Source organism: Triturus cristatus, chromosome 2_2 (genome assembly GCF_964204655.1).
Source record: "Triturus cristatus chromosome 2_2, aTriCri1.1, whole genome shotgun sequence".
Classification (NCBI taxonomy): Eukaryota; Metazoa; Chordata; class Amphibia; order Caudata; family Salamandridae; genus Triturus; species Triturus cristatus.
In genome coordinates, this window is record NC_140582.1 from 455,207,086 (window position 1) to 455,229,351 (window position 22,266).

Genomic DNA, 22,266 nt, shown 5'->3' on the forward strand with positions numbered 1-22,266 from the left:
AGGTGTGGCTAAGTGCACTGTTAAAAAGGATTGTTAATTAACTTCATTGCAAGTGCTTGGGGTATTGTGATTATAAGGGCTAAGACTATGGAGTTGCTTATACATGGATGAGGAATGAGTCTGAAAGTCTAGCCGCTGGGAATAGGGTGCTAAGAAATACCACCTGGGCCGGAGAGTCAAAGTCCTGTTTGGAATAGCAGTGGTCTTGGTCTCAGGTTTTCGGGGAGGAATCTTGAACTCTACTGTTTAGTTTTTTAGCCTCTTTGCTACACATGCCAGAATATTGACAGAATGGACAGTTAACCTGAGCTTGGTGGTTAGCAGGGACTCAATCACTGCTTTTCTGCATGTTCTGAACCCCTTTCTAGGAAAATTGATATGAGCCAGTATTACCACTCTGATAGGAGGGTGAAACAAGCACATGCTATGTGTTTTATTTATTTCCGGGGAAAGTTACATAGCCGCCATTTGGTCCTGCCATCCGGGCTCCACCATCTCAGGGGCAGGTCTAGTGTTGGGAAGTCTCCAAGCCAGTGTCTGATCATCTGCAATTTCACTGCTACAGAAAGGCTTGGCTTTGAAGAGTGGGGCTTTGTAGCTGTTTATGACCAATTATGCATGTGCTCGCTTTTCCAGCATACTCTTTTCTGTAATGAAAGAGAGGTATGGCGTGGCTTTATTTGCTATAGTTTTGAAGGCCAGTACTGAGCGTGCCTCACTCCATGCTACGCCCAGTTTGAGATTTACAACTGCCTGGTGTGCTCTAGGTGCAAAAGAAAAGCCTTGAGCCTCCATTTCTTTCCATAGAAGACTATTGCAAAGGTTTTGGCACATTATTTTTTTGCTGGTGAGACCAAACTCCAAGCGAACTTCGGCCACTAATACAAAGGTAATACAAGGTAATTACTTAAAGGTAATACAAAGATCATCCGATATGTTCTTAGGACCGGGGTGTCCAAAAGCTGCGCATCACTACAGTGCAGGGCTTTCAAGCTGTATGTGATCATTTGTATCAACCTTGCCCTGATTACCTCCACGAGGGGCTTTGAGACGGACCCGGGCAGATGCTTTGCCAGTTTTCTTAAGGCTTGTCTGAGGGATCCTGCCCTATTACTAATATACTTTTTGTACAGTAGGAAGGATCCTCTACTTTCAATTTGAATGCCCAGATACATATAGGTGTTATCTTTGTGAATCTTACTTCTGTTCAGGAACCAGTTGCTGCCTTTTTTCTTACTCTGTTCTTCTGTAATCATTATTTTTGTCTTCTGTAGTTCAACACAAGGTGGTTCTTGATGGAGTAAAATTGTAAGCGATTCAGCTGTCTCTGTAAGTCTATTTTGGTCTGGCTCATCAAGAGTGCATCGTCTGCATAAAACAGACACCCCGGGTGTTTTCTGCCTAGTTTAGGGGGATGGGCTTAGAGGTTGGTCTCAGCGATTGCCAGATCTGCCAAATAGATGTTGAAGAGGAGCGGTGCGAGGATGCATCCTTGTTTCAGGCCGCATGTAGTTGGGATTTTTCTTGAGACGGTTCTTCCTTCTCCAACCTGTATACTTACCCAGGTGTTAGTATTGAGCTCCTGTATTGCACTGAGTAGGTGTTGTGGATTCCAAGGGCAGTTAGTTTTGCCCAAAGAAGCACTCTTTGGGCCGAATCGAAGGCTGCTTTAAAGTCTATGAAGCAAATGTAGAGAAGGGAGCAGCTGATTTTATCTTTTCAATCATGATTACGATGGTGATTAGGCTGGTGCTAGTACTTATTTCTTTTCTGAATCCAGTTTGGTTTGGCTGTATGATATTGCTATTGGATACCCAAAATCAAGGTCCTGTAGGAGGAGGCCCCTGTAGTATTTTGCGTCATTCTCCAGCAACTAAATTTGCTGGTCGTTTTTCGGGATTGAGAGTTCTCCACCTTTGAAGATCGGTTGTATAATGGCCCGTCATCATGAGTCTGGGATCTGACTATTCAAGAGAACTTGATTGTAAAGCTGTTTTAGAATTTTGGGCCATGATGGTGGGTTGACTTTGAATAGTGCTTGAGGAAGGCCGTAGGAGAAGGAGCTCCGTCTGCCTTGTTTTTGTAGATCATGCGCACTATTTTTGAATCTGAACATAGAATGGGTGAGGTGATGCAAGAGGGCTCGGGCGGGCTGGAATTGAATCCAGGAGTCCCTCGAATGCCCAGAGGGACTTAGATGTGAGACCCAGGCAACTTCTTGGATGTTGGCATTGTTGGCAGCGACCTGTCCTTTTTTGAGATTGTTTATGATCCCCTGGAATGTTTTGGAGCTGTGGCTTTTTCAGGCTGCAAGCAATTTGGACCTGAAGATATCAGTGTGGTTGTTCTAATGCTCCCAGACTTTGTGCTTATAAGTTCTTCGTATTGCAGTGACTTTTGCTTTGATGTCTTATTTGCAGTTGTTGCGGGATAGAAGTTGCAGCTCCCTGTTCAATTCCCTTTTGAAGGCTCTTAAGGCCAGTGGCAGACTGCGACGCTGTGTTGGGCGTGCTCCGTGTCTGTTCGCGGATGCGATGGTGGTGGAGCAGTGGCAGAATAAACTCGGGCAATTGCAGGCAGAAGGAGGCTTGGCATTCTAGTCCCTTCCATCCTGCAGACACTCACCTTATGCTTCCGGCTCACGCTGCTCCGTGTTCGTCGAGTCAGCGTCTTGTCGTGGTTCTCTGGTGGCAACTGTTCTCGGTTCTACAGTGTTCCCGTTATCCGCCCAAATCCTCCTACCTTCAAAACTACGAAAAGAGAAAAAGAATTGCATATCTCCTCAGGCACTAACGCGAAATATCACTCTTGTTGATGTTGCTCAGAGATACTTATCTGATTTCTACTTTCCTTATTGTGGAGTCCTCGGTTTCTCCTTGTGCCAGCCTTGGTTGTTACCTAGTAAGAAAATATATGCATCAGTGTATTGATGATTCTTGTGAAGCTGTGGCAGTTAGGCTTGTTAGCCCTGCACCTATTTTTGTGTCTTTCCTTTTGTTCTACATTTATGTTAAGTAACCTGGTTCTATTCCTGAATAACCAGTATTTACATATGAGGCTTACTAAAGCACGATACAGAATGCTTTTAGGTAGGTGACGTAATACATTATGTTTGCAAAAAGAACAATTGATGGACTGGAAACAAGCATCCTAGGGCCAGTTTCGGGCTTTCAGCCCTCATCAGCCAGGATAGCTTGACTCCAGTGGCATGGAGAGCACGGGACCCACGTCTGGGCATACCTGTCCCACTCGGGGTGACAAATGCAAACAGAACAATTGATGGACAAAATGCAGAACAATGTCATACATTCACCCCAGTACAGAGATCTGGACCTAAATCCATCGTTTTTTTGCTCACCATGCCATTCCAGTTTGGACCCAGCCATATGCAAATCAGCCTTGACCCTGTGCTCAATGGGAACAGTCCAGCCTGAACTGACAAGCCAGGTCCTCCCTGGACTGGAAACAAGCATCCTAGGACCCGTTTCGGGCTTTCAGCCCTCATCAGCCAGGATAGCTTGACTCCAGTGGCATGGAGAGCACGGGATCCACATCTGGGAATACCCGTCCCATTCGTGGTGACAAATGCAAAAAGAGCACTTGATGGACAGAGTGCAGAACAATGTCATGTATTCACCCCAGTACAGAGATCTGGGCATAAATCCGTTGTTTGTTTGCTCACCATGCCATTCCAGTTTGGACCCAGCCATATGTAAATCAGTCTTGACATGGGTCCCTTGCTCACTGTGCCACTGAATTCAAGCTAGCCTGGCTGATGAAGGGTAATACCCAGAAACCGGTCCCAGGATGCTTGTTTCCAGTCCAGGGAGGACCTGGCTTGGCAGTTTGATCTGGACTGTTTCCATGAGGCGAAGGGTCATGACTGATTTGCATATGACTGGGCCTAAACTGGGGTGGAATGGTGAGCAAAAGAACGATGGATTTAACCCAGGTCCCTTGACTGGAGGTGAATGTATGATTTATTCAGCATTCTGTCCATCATTTATTTGCGCGCACTTTTCACCCTAAGTGGGATGGGTATGCCCAGATGTGGGTCCCTTGCTCACTGTGCCACTAGATTCAAGCTAGCCTAGCTGATGAAGGGTAATACCGAGAAACCGGTCCCAGGATGCTTGTTTCCAGTCCAAGGAGGACCTGGCTTGGCAGTTTGATCGGTCTGGACTGCTCCCATGAGGCACAGGGTCGTGAATGATTTGCATATGGCTGGGTCTAAACTGTGGTGGCATGGTGAGCAAAAGAACGATGGATTTAACCCAGATCCCTTGACTGGAGGTGATTGTATGATTTATTCAGCATTCCATACATCATTTGTTTGTGTAGCACTTTTCACCCTAAGTGGGATGGGTATGCCCAGGCGTGGGTCCCTTGCTCACTGTGCCACTGGATTCAAGGTAGCCTGGCTGATGAAGGGTAATACCCAGAAACCAGTCTCAGGATGCTTGTTTCCGGTCCAGGGAGGACCTGGCTTGGCAGTTCAGTCTGGACTGTTCCCATGAGGCACAGGGTCATGACTGATTCGCATATGGCTGGGTCTAAAGTTGGGTGGCATGGTGAGCAAAAGAACGATGGATTTAACCCAGATTTCCTGACTGGGTGTGAATGTATGATTTATTCAGCTTTCCGTCCATCCTTTGTTTGCATAGCACGTAATACATTATGTTAGCACTTGTAAGAAATGGTGAGTATCATGTATAGTCGGTCAGAAATACTTTTATTTGATTTCATTAAACTCATAAAAGGGTGGGGTAAGCCACCGAGGTACATGAAACATCAAGCAATCATTTGATTAAAAACAAAGAATGAAAACACATCAAATTTCATAAAATGGAGGAGCGATCTTCTAAATAAATAGATTTAAAACTGATTTGCTTCTGCAGGATGTGACAAAAAAGATGTGAGCAAGAAGATTAAAAAGTAAATGAGCAAAGTAATTCCATTTTGACAGATTCAGATCAATTCTCTTTTTTGTCTAATTCTTTTGCCGCTATGTTCCAAAGTTTTATTGCTCTGCAGGACAATTGAACAGATGAGCCTCCGAGGCATTTTATGACGGCCGCTCTGCAAGTCCTTATTTGTTCTCTCCTCAGCATTTCCTGAAGGACGGTTTTCCAGGTGTCTAGTAGTGAAGGACAGATGCATAGAAGATGTAATAGTGACTCGTCACCTTGTCCGCAGAGGCGGCATTCCTATGTCATCCATTTTGGGGTGAGTACTTTCGAAGGGAATGATCCCAGCCTCAGTAGCGTCAGGTTTTTTTGGTGTGAAGAATGTTCGGACTAGTACGGTTGGGATTTCAGCGTTTTATTAGATTGCATCACGACCCATGAGTGCTGTTTGTGGGCCAAGGCGGCTTTATCCAGTAACAGTGATATCTCCTTGGTTGCTTTGTTCACTTTGTTTTTAGATCCAGAGTAGGTAGTTATTTTAAGCTAAGCCTCATCTAGCTGTAATGTGGAAAAATGGATTTGCTTAGCCTAGATTAATTTCCAATCTCCTGCCAACAATATTGGGCTATGGTGTTATCTTCTGCTCCCCTCATCCTCCAATAGTATTTGGCCAAGGCTCCTTTTCTTGGTGGTATCTGATTTTTTAGGCCACAATCTAGTCTTATTTGTGCCTGTGAAATGTGTCATGAAATTAGGAACAAGTATAGATGCCCTCTTTTTTTCTCTATAGATTGTATGCAAATCCTGTGTATGGTGTCATTTTCATTATTTCGAAAACAGGTGTTACAGAGGTAGATAAGGATTATACAACTAAATACATGATTATAGTTTATTATTCAGTCAATCCGTAGAAGGTCATAATATCACTGATACTGTTCTGTTTCTATACACACAGAGAACATATAGAAGTTACCTAGTGCTTCGTGGGACAGGTGTTGTTTCTTATTCCCTTTTCTTCCCCTGTTCCCCACCCCTCTTACCATGACATACTTTGACATAGTTGGGTGTTCGTGGTGTTGTGGGGAAATTGGGATGTAGCATCATGTTTTTTGTATCCCTCCTGCGGAAAAGACAGAGAGTTACAGAACGCGAAGCCCACGTTTACTTTCTGCCTGAGCGATGTGGAAAAACATCAGATAACCCTTGCAGACTTAGCACATAGGATAGGGAACCTACAAAAAAAGAGATGCAAGCCCTTACACTTAGAGTGGGCAATTTACAGCAGAGCAATATACCTACCACTGGTACAGGGACTACCACTGGGCCACAGGAAGTCTATTCTCTATGGACTCTGCTTCTGGGGGAGGCCCTCCAGTCATCCAAGTCACCACTCCAGTTATAACTTTGGCCCCTCCTGAACGATTTACAGGTGATCCCATGAAATTTGCCTCTTTTATAAATCAATGTCACTTGCATTTTATATGCAAGGCGGCATGCTATCCCACTGAACCGGCCAAAATAGGTGTTGTGTTATCCTATTTAGGTGACACCACTGCCATATAGTCCATGCTATTGGTTGAAAGCAATGACCTACTTCCTTTAAGGATGAGTTGCAAAGTTTATTTAATAGACATTCCTTCATGTAATCTGTTGATAAAGAGCTCCTAAATCTCAAATAAGGTTCTAAGGATCTAATGACATACAAATATAGTTTTAACAGACTAGTAGCAGAAGCAGGGTGGCCTGAGGCCAAACGTAGTGCCCTCTTTTATAAGGGACTGAGGGATGAATTAAAGGACATGCTATCTCAAGTATTTGACCCTCCAGAGTCTTTTGGAACCCTGTTTGACCTAGCAGTCTAATCAGATCATATGTTAAGTGAAAGACGCTGAGAAAGAAGGTGCTTACATAACAGAATATTGATGATTAAATAGAAAAAAACAGATATTGAAAAACCTATTGAGGAACCAGACAATATGCATATAGGCAGCATAAGAGGTCCTATAAGCGAAGAAGAGGGGCAGAGACACAGAGACAAAAGTTATGCTTATATTGTGGGACAAACGGACATTTTTGCGTGAGTGTCCTGTGAAACCTCAAAGATGAAAGGAGTCAGGAAACAGCTAAGCCAGGAGTCTGTTGGAACATGGAATTTAATTAGCTCCAGGTTAATGGTCTCACAAATCGCAACACAGGAAAACCCTTTGCTTACTCATCACCATTTTTTGTGGCCTTCCACCTCATGTGAGGTGAGCGGTCAGCGGATGTACAGATTATGATAGACTCAGGAGCCACAAGAAATTTCATGGACATCCATTGGGCCAATCAGATGAATCTTCTATTTTTGACAAAGAGCTATAGAGACGAAGTGAAAACCATTGATGGCAGTGATATAAAATGCGGTCCCATGACACATGCTACTGGAGACCTGATCCTTGCGATACAAGACACTCATGTGAAACAGTGAGTTTTGATTTAATACAATCACCACAATTTCATGCTATTTTGGAATTCCGTGGTTGGTTAGACACAACCCTGATACTGACCTGAGTAGACACTCCTTTTCTTTTCGGTCAGTTTTTTGATGCACCCATTGCTTTAGGAAAAAAAAAAGTAGCAGTACTGAATCTTTGGGGCCCGATTCACAGAACTAACTTAAGACAAAATCCTAAACTTACTACCATTTTCGTATTCACAGAAGGCACTTACTCATTTTGGTATGCACAGAAGACACTTACTCACTTCAGTATTCACATAAGTTAGGAGTCCTAACTTTAGGACTCCTAAATGCCTTCTGTGAATACCAAAAGTCTTAAAATTTGGATTTTTCTCAGTTTAGGAGTCCTAAAGTTAGGACTCCTAACTTTACTACTACTAAACTGAGAAAAATCCTAATTTTAAGGCTTTCGGTATTCACAGAAGGCATTTAGGGGTCCTAAAGTTAGGAGTCCTAACTTTACTACTACTAAATTGAGAAAAATCCTAATTTTAAGACTTTCCGTATTCACATAAGGTATTTAGGAGTCCTAAAGTTAGGAGTCCTAACTATACTACTAATAAACTGAGAAAAATCCTAATTTTAAGACTTTCGGTATTCACAGAAGGCATTTAGGAGTCCTAAAGTTAGGACTCCTAACTTCTGTGAATACCGAAATGAGTAAGTGCCTTCTGTGAATACCAAAATGAGTAAGTGCCTTCTGTGAATACCAAAATGGTAGTACGTTTAGGATTTTGTCTTAAGTTAGTTCTGTGAATCGGGCCAATGGTGTCGGTACTGCCCAATAGTTATCAGGATTTGGCAGAAGTTTTTGATAAAGAAAAGGCATCTTCTCTTCTGCCTCATAGGCCGTATAACTTTCATATTGATTTGATTGTAGGAGCACAAATTCCTTGCAGTAAAATATATGCAGTGACAGAGAAAGAAAATCTATAATTAAGAAATATTTGGATGAAATGTTGCGAATTGAGTTTATTCGACCTTCTCGCTCCCCTGCCTCTTCTCCTCTTTGTTTTTATCCCTAAACAAGAGGGTGGTCCAAGATGCTGTTTAGACTATAATCCACTAATGAAATCACCATAAAAAACAGATATCCATTACCCTTAATCCAATCTTTGCTAGACCAGGTCAAAGACACGAAAATCTTCACTAAGCTCAATCTTCATGGAGCATATGATTTAGTGAGGTTCAAGAAGATGATGAGTGGAAAACCGCTTTTCACACAAAATTTGGGCTATACGAATATTTTGTTATGCCCTTTGGATTATTTATTGCACCTGCTGCTTTTCAGTTGTTCATTAACGAGGTCTTGAGAGAACTGTTGGATGTGTGCATCATTGCTTATATCAATGATATTTTGATGTATTCCTCTTCTGTGGGAGAGCTTACAAAGCAGTCTGTTCTGGAGAAACTGAGAGCTTCATACCTAATTGATACTAGTACCCCACTTTGAGTTGTTCTGGTAAAACTGTATTCTATTTGGGCGAGGTCCTGATGAAGGTGGTTCACGGTTGTGTTACTCCACCGAAACGCGCGTAGACCACATCCGCCCAGACCTTTTGGCTTTGGTCATCGAATTGTTCATTGGAAACGTTTGACATCTATGTGTTCCTTATACCCAAAAGTGTATAAGTGTCTTGTATGAGTGTGAGCGAATGTGAGGAATGAATGTGTTTGATATTTGACTGGTATATTTATTGGGGGTCGATACAGTTGGTTTACACTGTATATAACTAGATGTAATAATTTTGTACTACAAAATGTCAAAACATTTCTTTTAGTGAACATATAAAAAAATATAGAGGAATATGTACTGATTATAAACAGATAGAAATTAATAAGAATGAAAAATAAAATGAATTTTCATAAAAAGAACATGTATATGTGTATTAAAATGTCATAATTATTCAAAGTTAGACTTGTACTTTAACCCATACTAGACTGAATCTTTGGGAATGCAAATAGGTCTCAGGGGAGTTTTTTTCGCTGCAGTTGTTTTTGTTTTCCCCTCTTTCTCCCTGACCTTATATGATTCTTAGAGGGGGTCCCTTTATTTACGAGTGAGCCCACAAAAAGTATCAGCCATAACCTGTTGGTACAAAGTTTTCTAGGTTTTGTCAGACTTCCATAGACATTTTATTGACAACTTTTCAGCCCTAGTATCTCCCATCACTAAGTTGTTACACAAAGGGTCGACTTTTCATTACACCCCTGAAGCAGAAGAAGCATTTCAAGAATTGAACAGCTGGTAGGAGTCTGTGTGGTCTGCTGTTGTATCTGTGATTGCTGACTGTAAGGTACAAACAAGATATTTTTTTTGTTTTCTCAGTGGATTTATGTAGATGTTAATTATTAAGAGTTGGAATGGTAGCCACTGCAGCCCATTTTCTAGTAGTACCTTTTGCATCCAGGATACTGTTGGTTTCAGTCTGGTGATTTTAAGACCTTTGTTATTGTTCTTGATTGCTGGGATAAACAATTCAATAAATCCAATAAATGGTGTGGACTCGACTTCTCATGTCTCCCGGAGGGTCAGTAAATTAATTCCTTGGAGGTGTATCCGATGCTAATTGCGGGTATGCCCCTTTTGAACCTTTTAGGATGAAATGAGGATGCATAATTCCCGTGTGCAGAGAAGTGGGGTAGCAGTCTTGCCCTTTATTGCACTTTTCCCCCGTGCTCCAAGCCAGAGGGGCGTGATAGGTATTGTTTTTCTAATTCTGGTACCTTAATTCCCCAATCTCTGAAGTGGACCTTGTTCAGCTGGACAAGAGTAGCAACTGTGGGTGATGCCGATGCTATTAGATTGGGTTATTTGTCCTGGTTTTAACATCTTGATAGGAATTGAACTGATTCGATATTATGGCTTGTGATGTGCTTTAGGTCCAGAATTGCTCTGAGAAGTTTAAGGATATTACCTTGATTTAAAATGTTTTGGGAGCTCTTGGATTCATATTCTGGACAGTTTGAATGAGCTGATTGTTTGAATTTAGGCTGTATGAGGCCTAGGTTCTGTGGTTTCTCCAGCACTGCTGTCGAGTTGTTTGATCCCTTGGGTTAGGTGGTTTGAAATAGCAGGTATACGCCATGGCCTGTGTTATCGCCCAGTAGGGAGGAGTGGTGTCATGCTGCTTTACTCCTGGGGTGCCCATTGTTGAGGGAAGGGCAGACCGTTCCTGGACGTTGGTTTGGTGTGCCACTTGGCACTCCTCATTACTGATATCAGGTTGAGGTGGATAAGGATCTTTGTTCTGTGTCTCTGGCACTCCTTGCAGGGCCGTTGAGGTTGATTTTGTTGTTTTACCTTGTTTGCAGATGTTATCAATGTTGTTTGATCCGGAGCTATTGAAAGTTATTGGGTTATGAGTTGGGTGGTTTGAGGGATCTTCCAAGTTCGTTTCCAGGCATAGTTGCTTGTGTGTTGGCCTTTTGCTGAAATTGCTGGTTTGTTTTGGCGGTGAACATGGAAAAGAGTTTCTGCTCATCTACCCCTTGCGCACTAGATTTGATTTTGGTTCCTTGTTACAACTTTTCCTCTACTGCTTTTTTCCCCTTTTAATTAGGGGTGTCATGTATTCATCGGGGAGCGCGATGTCACCTGTAAGGGGCATCTTATAATTTCTTTTTGTTGAGTCTTTGTTTCTGTGGGTGTGATGGATATGCAGTCTGCTTCCTCTGTTGAGGTGATGGGTTGACCGTGATGTCCCCGGGCATAACAGAGTGGGCCCCCTTCTATTACCGTTGATGTTTTAATGATAGGGTTAGGGAGCTTGGTATTGATTTCTCGTTGGGGAGCTTGGAGGGGCTAATTGGGTCTTATTTTCAAGGCTGATATTATCTCTGACATACTCGATGGAAGTTCTCTCAGCTTGTCGATGAGCATAGAACAACCACAGTGTTGGGTAAGCCCCACAGCAGCCTGTGCCCTTATAACTAACCTGTTCAAGGCCTCCAATTTGAGTCGATGCCAGTCACATACACGGCTACGGTTTTCAAAAGTTCTAGTTTCAGGGAATGGTACGTTAAAGCGGAGACTACTTCTTGCATTGTGTGGAGGAGAGCTTCCCAACAGTTGCTCTGCTCCCTGATATTAATTGTTGTTGGTGATTGGGGTCCTGTGGCTCCGAGGTCGGGGAGAGCCCTTGGTGTCAACCTTCCTGCTATTGTTGCTGCTTCAACGTCAGCGTAGCCAGGTTTGCGGTGTGCCTCAAGTTGTGAGGTGGTTGGGGGGTGTCCAATGGGACGTACTGATCCTGGGTGAAGGCCCCTTCCCACAATGGAATCAACCGTAAGGCAATTAAGTGAGAGGTTGGGGAGGGAGACTTTTTATGGGGCACCGGGACTGGGCTGTTAAGTTGGACAAATTCTGAGGTGGTGTCCCCTGGGGCTTCATGAGGCATCACTATGGGAAGGCACTGTCTGCCTGTGGATATAGTTGCTTTTGAGTTTGTGATTTCCTAGGGGTCATTAACAAGCCCAGGCCAAGAAGTCAAAAAGTTGGGGACAATCCTGTGTCCATGTGATGTTTGGCACTTTAGTGTCCTGTTCATTGTTCAGGGGAGCTAGGGGTGACACTAAGGATGATGTTGGGAGTACTGACTGGTCGCAGTGGTTGGTGGTCGAGCCTCCACACTTTGAGATAAGAGGCTGTTCATTATTCATGGCCTTTTTTGGTAGGGCCTTTTTTGTTGTGGATTGAGCATGAGCTCAGGTGGCACCACACCACGTCCATGATCTTCAGTACTGCGGGTACTGCGGGTACTGAGGGTAATGTCTCTGCACTGGGTGGTGTGCGACTCAGGCTTACAAGGAATCTAAGCTGTTTGAGTTTAACAATAAGGGTTTGACTCCCTGCCTTGGGAACGTTGTGCCTTGAGGTGGCCTCCTTGATCATTTCTGGAGTTTTCCGCACTGGTACCCCCTCTTGCCTCAACAACCAAAGTGACAGTACTGGGGCAGTGAGTTTGTGGGGATTCTGTAACATCCATAGGCTTGTGGGACATTTTGTGAGTACCTGTATGAGGGTGTGTGAGAATGTGCAGATGCGTAGAAGAGTGTGCTCACACTTGCCCTCACCTGGTTTCCCCCTGAGGTAGACTATGGAGTAGGGGAGGCTGGCACTCCTTGAAATTATCTATAATCTCCCAATATCTTTAACAACTATGTGGACTTTTAGGAATGAACTCTGTTGTGGGTTATTCTTATAGCTATTCAATGTAGAACACATGATGTCAGTGGAATGTGAAAGGTTGGTGGAGTACTTCATAACAATACAATTTTGCATTTAGACTTAGTGTTCTGGCATCTTGACCAGAGGATACAACAAAATTAGGATGTCCTATTTTAGGTTTAAACCAATAACAACTGATAAAATCCACTGAAAGAGAAATAGCCCCCATCTGTGTAAACATATAAACACGTTGAAAAACTCCTACACAACCTCAAACTAAATGCCATTTAAAGAAAGGAAAAGGAGAGTGAAAGAGTAAAATTGTTTTCTTCCTGAAGGGGCCAATATATTATAGCTTTGTTATAGAAGGTAGCAGTAAGAAAGACTGGGCTAATATTATTCTGCTTGAGTTTTGGTGTTTAGGGATGTCACTAAAATATTGTTTCTTCTTCCTTTTGCTTTTTCAGTTCTGTGATCTCTGGTCTAAAGATGCAGAGTTTAGAAGCATGTTTTAGGTCTTGTTTAATTTTATATACTATAGAGAATCATGAAATAAGATCATATTTGATATTTTGGCTACATTTGATTCTTTCATGATAGGTAAAATGGCTGGTTTCATAATAATCTTTTCCAATATGTACCATCACATTTGCCCACAGAGAATGGGTAAAACCCCTTGATCCATTAGCCCCCTTTTCTAGCGAGTCTGTATTGAGAGTAGGTGAATTGGCGAACTCCCCAGGCTTTAAAACATTCCATGCAAGGTGTAGTGACTGGTATATGTAAAAAGAGTGCTGACACCAAGCATCTGGGATAGTGGTGAAAACATGACACAAGACTTTTGGAAAACATGGAACGCGGTGTCAATTTGAATGCTGCGGAAAATCGTTCTTACCAAGTTCAACAAAGATTGGAGTGATATTGTTTGCATTTGCAGTGATTCACCTACGGATATGAAAAAGTTGTGTGAGGGAGTGCCTGTCAAAATCGATATCTGAGCTGAAATGCTTCCCTGTAAGAGATCCTTGTCACTTGCTAGATTGTATGCTTAAAGCATCTTTACAATCTTCAGAGTTAATGAAGAATGCTATTGACTTTTTAGTCCATTCTGGTACACTGTTTTGTTATGCGCAGGAACTAAAAAGCAAATATTTCTCATTTTGTGCTTTGTGTGGAATCAAAAAAAGAGTTGCCCCAACTGTGTCATTTTGCTGGTTGTTCTCAGTCCTAGAGTCTGTGAATGCTATATTATCTATGTGGCCAAAGGCAAGAAATGTGAAGATCTTCGGTTGCATATTGATAGTGATGTGAAAAAAGTACACTCTACTGCATTCTTAGATTTTTACAGGTAAACATGACTGCTGTAGTGGCCATAATAACAAAACTAGAGTCTGAAAACACCCTTATCTACCAAGTGTTCAGCATAATTGGTGTAGATGTGAAACATCTCTTTGAGAGTAGGCTGGTAGACACTTTTAGTGTCTTTGGCACTGCAACATGTTACCACTTGGTAAGCAACGAAATGTTGAGAAGCATCTCAGGAAATTTTATTTTACAATGTATGAGAAATGGCTGGCAATGATGCATAGAAATATCCCTTCACCAACCATGTCATTTGAAGTCAATGAAGCCTCCCTGTGGTACTCTGCACAAGTCCTAGATCCCTTCCAAAGAGAGAATTTTTCGCCGTACTTTCAAAAGTGCTGCTTCATTTTTAAGTTTAAAGATTTTATTGAAGAACATACAAGTTCATAACTATAATAACATACAACTGTAAAAGTACTAAATCACAGAAAATTCCATAAAAGCTAAAAAGAAATAGAAAGAGGGAGAAGAAAAGAAGACAAAAAAGAGGGAGGTCACCAGGAACCTATTACCACAATATATATTAAAACAATGGCAAGTGAAATAAAAATAGTTACATTATTAAAACATTAATAATTCAACAAGAAGCAGAACAAAAATGATAATCTACAATCAATAGTAATAACAATTTCAAGGAGGTTTGGAAACTTCTTCATTGCAAGGGTTATGTAATGGAAGGGATTGGGCAGACATATTCAGAAAGGTAGTAATGGGTAACCATAGTAAATCCCGTTTAATGGCCAGAGTAATGGGATGAACATAAGCCCTATCTAGCCTATGATTATAGCAAACCCCATACCACCAGGCTTGAAAGGAAATATTTGAAGTATCCTTCCACGCCTTCGTAATTTGTTGAAATGCTACAGCTATAAGGAGATCAACAATGGAAGTGTTAGTGGTAGTGGACGACCATACTTGTGAAATACTACCAAGAAAGATATGTGAAAGAGAAAAGGGAAAACTAGAAGAGAAAATGGTATTAATTTGTTGCCACACTTTACCCCAGAAAAGATGAACAGCAGGACAAGTAAACAGCACATGTTTAAGATCGGCTATCAAGGCCGAACAGGACCAACAGGTAGAAGGGAAAGAATAATCAATCTTATGTAGTTTGGATGGGGTAACTAAAAGTCTATTATATATAAAAAATAAAGTTTGGGTGGTGTTCGCTGCTCTAGAAGACTTCCTTATTTTAATCCAAATGTTATCCCAGGTAGAAATGGAAAAAGAATCATCCAGATCTGACTCCCAAGCACATTCCACAATAGATTTCTCTCGAGGAGCAGGCGTATCCCGCAATTTTGTATAAATCTGAGAGGCAGAGGGGGAAGAGTGTAAGAATGTTAAGGCAACAGGAGAAGAGGTATATTGTATGGAGGTACAAGTAAGAGCATCATAGGCATTTTGAGCTGCCGTCCTCAATAATGTATATTTGGGATAAAAAGATATGGGGAGAGAGAAACGAGTTTGAAGAACCACGAAGGAAAGAAAAGATCCATCTTGAAAAAGTTGATGAAGCCATTTAAGACCAAGAATTAACCAGTCATTCCAAAAAATAGACCTATTATTTATTTTGATAAGGTGATTATACCAAATAGGAGATTGTAAAAAGCGGGTACGATCATCTAAATTATGCAAAAGAATAGGACGAAAAGTTTTTTGAATGTTTGTAAGGATAGGAAGAGAAAACTTCTTTGGAGCCTGTGTTAAGGAAATAAATTCCTCAAATGTAAAAGGATGAAAAAATGAGGATTCAACCTCTACCCACAAAGGCTGAGAGGAAGGATCCGGTATGTGATCAGAAATGAAGGACGTAGAGTGTGTAAGAAAAAAGGAAGTGTGATACAAGAAGAAGTCAGGAAAATTAACACCACCTAAATGTTTAGGGGATTTAACTTTGGAAAGAGACATTCTGGCTGGCTTGATTTGCCATAAAAATTTTGATAATATGGAATAAATACTTTTATAATAAGATTTAGGAATATTAACTGGAAGATTCGACAAAAGAAATAAAATTATTGGAACTAACATCATTTTAATAGAATCTAATCTACCCCACCAGGATAAGAACAGAGAATGCCATCTGTTTGTAGAGACAGTGAGAGATGATAATAAATTCTTTAGATTTAATGCTACAGTGTCCTTAGTCGAAGGAGTAAACCAGAGGCCGAGATACTTGATTTTAGTTGGACTCCAATGAAAGGAGGAAGATAAAAAGTCAGCATGAAAACAAAACTTATTTAGGGGAAGAATTTCACATTTATCTACATTAAGTTTATAACCTGATACTGATGCATAATCCGAGACCTCCAATAAAAACTTCGGCAGAGAAGTTTGTGGATTTGAGATGAATAAAAGAATGTCGTCTGCGTAAGCAGAGATCTTTAGATGTTTAGTACCATAGGGAAAACCAGAAATTTCATCATTCATACGAATTCTTGTTAGGAAAGGTTCTAAGGCTAAAATGAATAAAAGCGGAGAGAGTGGACAACCTTGCCTGACACCTCGGAGAAGAGGAAAAGAGGAAGAAACAAGACCATTAGCTAAAATAAAAGACCTAGGAGAAGAATAGAGCAGGGAGGCATAGGAGAGGAATTTAGGCCCAAAACCAAACCAAGAAAGAGAAGAGAAAATAAATTGCCAATTAACTCTATCAAAAGCCTTCTCAGCATCCAATGCAACCGCTGCTAATGAATCCTTATGAGAGTGAGATTTACTTAAGACATTAAAAAATAGACGAGTATTGTCAGAAAGATGACGGCCTTTAATAAAACCACATTGCTCTCTACTAATTAATTGAGGAAGAATTTTCTCCAAACGAAGCGCAAGAATTTTTGCAAAAATTTTGTAATCTAAATTAATTAATGAGATTGGCCTATAATTTTTACATAAAGTGTGGTCTTTTTTATCTTTAGGGAGGAGACAAATTAGAGCTTCTTGAAAAGAACCATCAGATTTCTGCGAGGCAATAAAGAAGGAAAATAATTGATAAAGTTTTGGAAGAAGTAGAGAGGAGAAATGAGAATAGAACTCTATGGTAAACCCATCTGGGCCAGGGGCTTTACCTCTTTTAAGAACTTGAATAGCCTCCAGAATATCTTTATGTGTTATATTAGCTTCTAAAGGAGAGAAATCAACATCGGAAGAGGAAGGTGAAGGGATGGAAGACAAATAGCGAGTAATGTCAAATAATAAAGGTGAAGATTCAGGAGTATATAATTTTTGATAAAAATCCGTGAATTCAGCTAAGATATCCTCATCTTTATGAACCATAACATTAGAGGAAGTAACAATGGATTCAATTTTGGTACGTTCTCTTTTAACTTTGAGGTAAGTAGCTAATAGATTACCGGCTTTATTTTGTGCACAGTAATATTTAGCACTAGATTTAAGTAAAAATGAATTGGCAGAATCAGTAGAAAGTTTGTTAAAGGAGAGTTTAGCTTTAATAAGATTGTCCAGATCAGATTGGTTTTTAGATAAATAAAAGGAGTGCTCCAACCTTTTAATCTGGTTGCTAAGTAAAGAAATAGACTGAGAAGCTGTACGCCGTTTCTGGGCAACAAATGTAATAATGAAGTCTCTAGAAGCAGCCTTAAAGGTATCCCAAATAAGAGAGGGAGATAACTGGGGAGAATCATTTTCTTCAAAAAATGAAGAGGCAAATTCGAGAAAGGCTTGTGTAAATTTAGGATCCAATAAGAGGGAGTTATTAAATCTCCATCTCCTAATGCCTTTCACAGGAGGGATTAAATCTAGACTCAAAGAAACAGGGGCATGATCAGAAATTAAAATAGAACCTATATCAGAGTGTGTAATGAGTTGAGTAAGGGCTTTGGAAATAAAAATATAATCTAATCGGGACTGGGAGGAGTGATGGGGTGAGTAGAAGGTATATTCTCTAAGTGTAGGGTGACAAAGTCTCCAAGAGTCTACAAGTGCTCTTTGAGAGATAGTAGAGGTAAATAGAGAATGCATAGGAGAGGAAGAAAATCTAGAATCAGATCTTCTATCCAAAAATGGGTCCATAACCATATTACAATCACCACCCATAATAAGATAGTCATCAGTATGTTGCATGAGCATGGAGAGAATATGCGGCCAAAATACCTTATCGTGAACAGTGGGAGCATAAATATTAAAGATAGTTAGAGGAATTTTATTAATCAACAAAGAGACCACTACACACCTACCCTCCGAATCAGCATCGTGCTTAACAAGTTGAACATCCAAACGTTTATGACATAAAATTGCAACACGATTACGTTTCCCAGAACCAGGAGAAGCAAAAACATGACCAACCCATTGACGACGCAATTTAGAAACTTCAGTATCTTTAACATGAATTTCTTGTAATAACGCAATGTCCCCCTTTAAATGTGCTATATGTGACAGAACTCTTTGACGTTTGATAGGGGAACCAAGACCTTTAACATTCCAAGATAAAATATTCAGAGTCATCTAAGAAAATGAGCTAAGATTTAAATGTAGATAAAATACAAAAATGTAAGTTATTAAGAAAAAGCAAACAACACCTGGTATATTTATAAAAGAAAGTAAAATACCACATTGCAAGCATAAGAATTATCAATATATGAAAGGGAAATAAGTGACATAACCACATACATAATTGAAGAACTGCCAGAAACAAATTATACTTAAAAACATAGAAGTTAAAGAATAAGGAAATATATGAACCTGGAAAAGAAGAAAGAAAGTGAGATAATAGGATGAAAAAGAGAATAAGGAGAAATAGAGAAAGCAAAATACAAGAGCTGGGATGAGAAACAAAGGAAAAAGTAGAGAAAGCAAGAAGAAAAAAGATATGAAAAGAAGCTAAAGAAAGGAACAAAACAAAGATAAGGAAACAAGTCAAAAGAAGTCGAAAATATGAAAATGAGACCATAATAATAAAAGACATACCACAAGAAGACAAGAAAGATGAGGGTGGTGGAACCACACAGGGGAGAACGGACGCCGAACGGGAAACCGCAGAACAACAACGACAAGAAGGACGTCATCCAGGAAAAATGGAGGTGATAACACACAGGGGACCATATATCTATATCTAATGAGAGAAAGACAAAACAAATATGTTAAACATCATATATCATCAATGCCAAAATATAACAGAGCAGACATCAAGTATGAAGAAACTAAAACATTTACAATCTGGAAGCATCCATAGAATCATGACGACAGGTATTCAAAAATTGTTGAAGCACAGCCGGATCTTCAAAAGAGGTTGTCTTATTGTTATAGGTCACTTTAAAAAGACAAGGGTGGAAAAGACCGTATCTAGCATTGAGACTACGTAGAGTAGGTCTCATCTCCAGGAACTTTTTCCGACGATCTGCAGTCACTTTGGCATAATCCTGAGCAAAAAATAAGCTGGAACCATGCCACGAAAGCTTTCCTCTTTGCTTGGCAGCTTGAAGCACCTTGAGTAAGTCAGTATATTCCAGAAAATATAAAATAATTCCTCTAGGTTTTGCTGAAGAGGATGAAGAGTTAGAAATCTGACCTAGGCGATGAGCGCGCTGAATATTTAATGGAGGAGTCTCAGGAAGTCCAAGAAGAGATGGTAAAAATTATTGAAAAAACGAAATTGGATTAGAACCTTCAAGACCTTCAATCAGACCATAAACGCGTAAGTTGTTGCGTCTATTACGGTTTTTGCAAATTTTCAACCTGTTGCTTGAGGTGACCAATCTCTGTATGTAAAATGGGGACCTGAGTCATGGAGTCTTGGGCTGCGTCAACTCTCTGCTCAAGGACCCCAACTCTTTGAACAGTGTGAGACCAATAGTCTTCAAGATTTTGCAAACGCAAATTGGTTTCCTCCATATAGGGTTTCAAAGCGCGAATTTCATCAAGTAAAAGCTCCATAGATACTGAGGATGGTGGATTAGTAGGGGAAGGTGGATTAACCTTCACCCTTTTGCCAGTTGTAGAGGCTGCTGACATTTTGGAAGCCTGTTTAGAACGAGTGCCTGAAGCGGCCTTAGACTCAGAGGGCTCACTGGGCATTTCCTCCATAGTATCATGCAAGACATTAAAAGGGTTATTATCCGCCAATGATGGGTTATCAACTGGTTGCGCCATTTTCCAAGTGCCACGAGGCATTGCCATGAGGAAAATAAAGCAAAAGGTCCTTTAAGAATGGCCGCGAAAGTCACAGAGGAAGTAAGGCTCCAAATAACAATAACTTTCAAAATCAGAAAAGTCAGCAAGAAACCTCAACGAAAAATAAAAAATAAAAATACGCCAGCAAATCAGGAGAAAGAAAACTGCATGTAGCACATCATGAACTTCTACGAAAATTGCAAGAAAGATGCCACAAAAACATGTGAAAAAACCTTCGCGCAAAACATTGGCAACAGAAACGTGAAGATTGAAGTGTCAGGAACAGTGGCAGCAAGACGAAAGAGGCATTGAGGAAATGCTTTGAAAAAACAAAATGGCGGCCGCAACTCTGACAGACCGCATTTGAGGTGAAAAAAATCAGCGTAACATCGTAAAAATGCTCCGCATACCTTTACAGCGGAAGCAGAGATGTTCCGAGAATCCTTGTTGTCTACGCCGTCGCAGAGCTCCTGAAAACGGCGGCCATCTCCGACGGCTCCGAAGCTACGCCCCGCTGCTTCATTTTTGACCGCTTCAATAACTCTGAGGGCATATGAGCCCAGTTCAAAGCATCTGTTGCATAACGTGTCCCAGAGAATCACAATCTTCAGGTGCACCAGTATTGGCATGGAAAGCTATGTCAGTGGCCAGAGTAAGCAAATTATGTACTGGCTGTTTTGGCGTTGCCCGTCTCAAGTGTCAGTGTTGAGAGGGCCCTTTCCCAGATAAAAGTTTACATGGGAAGGAAAGAGCGAGCACGCAAGACCACTGAAGACGTATTGTATGGTTTACTACAATACGTTTGATTTGTAAACTGTATTTGGACATCATATACACTGTATGTACACTGTCTATATACCATGCACTATCAGAGCAGAAAGCAATCTATAATAAAAGAAAAACATTCCATAAACCACAAAAAAATTGTTTCTGTTGTTTTTAATGGCGCAAAAATGTGTAACCACTGATAACCACTGTTTTTCAAGGTACTGAAATCACTAGAAAACACTGAAAAAACCCCACCAGAATTTACCAAAAATAGAAACTGAAAACAGAAAAGCCTAAACATAATATGTGGTGATGAGCTGTAGTGTTCCTGTGCTGGGGCAGGGGCTCTATATCATCACCTATGTTATTACAAATTCCTGGCAACTGATCATATGGATCTCAGAAGTAATGTTGAAACTGTGCAGAAATCGTTAAGGTAAAACTTTGGAATTTCTGCCCTTAACCTTTGTGGAGCGAGATTGGTATAACACTGTATCAGTATTTGTAGAAAAAGTATGACACTGCTCAAGCTCGTGAAGGGTGTAATGGTGTGCGGGCTCATGCAAAATTAACAGTGATACCATTAGAAGTAGCACGCTGACGCGGATCACATTAGAAGAAAGAACAGTCTTTTTAAAACATGCATTTCACGTCCCCTGGACCGGAGTGGGTGCATTTACATCACCGCCAGCGTAGAAATTTATATCACTTATCTTGCACAAGCATTTTACGTTGTTGGCCATATTTGTGTGCTGTGCGATTTCAGGAGCTGCATCCATCGATGAGCGGCGGCACTGATCGTTCCCAACACACTATTAAGAAGTGTTTCTTCTTGACTAGAGACATTTTCTTCCTTCAAGCAGTAAAGAGAAGAGGAAAAAATAATATAAAATGGGATAAGAATAATTGATTTTATCTATTCTGTGTCTGGTTACAACAATGGATAATATCAAGTGACCAGAACTTACTTTAAACTATACTCTATTACTTGTAATCTCAAAGGCTACATGATGTCCAGGAATTTCTATTGTTAGATGTTTTAACATGTTATTTAAGCTGTTCTAGTCAATTACTTCAATATTTTTTGTCAGCGTGTTGTCTTAGTACAACAAAATGGCTGCTTCTTGGATGACAAAACTACCACTTTTTCTCCCAGAAGCATGTGAGCCTGTACTAACATGGAGATAATGGACGACATATCTGACTCCTACATTGTTCTTGTGGGCAAAAATATTCACTCCTATCAGGAAGCAAGGTGTTCTACATAACTTAGGGACTGAAGGCTGCAGTATAAATGAAAGCTTAGATGAAGTTCCTCTGGGCAATGCCAAAGGGCAACCGAGTGATATGTATAAAATGTCCATCATGATGCTAGAGAAACATTTTGGAAAATGAATGAATGCAGTTTTAGAGAGACATGAATTCTTTTAAAG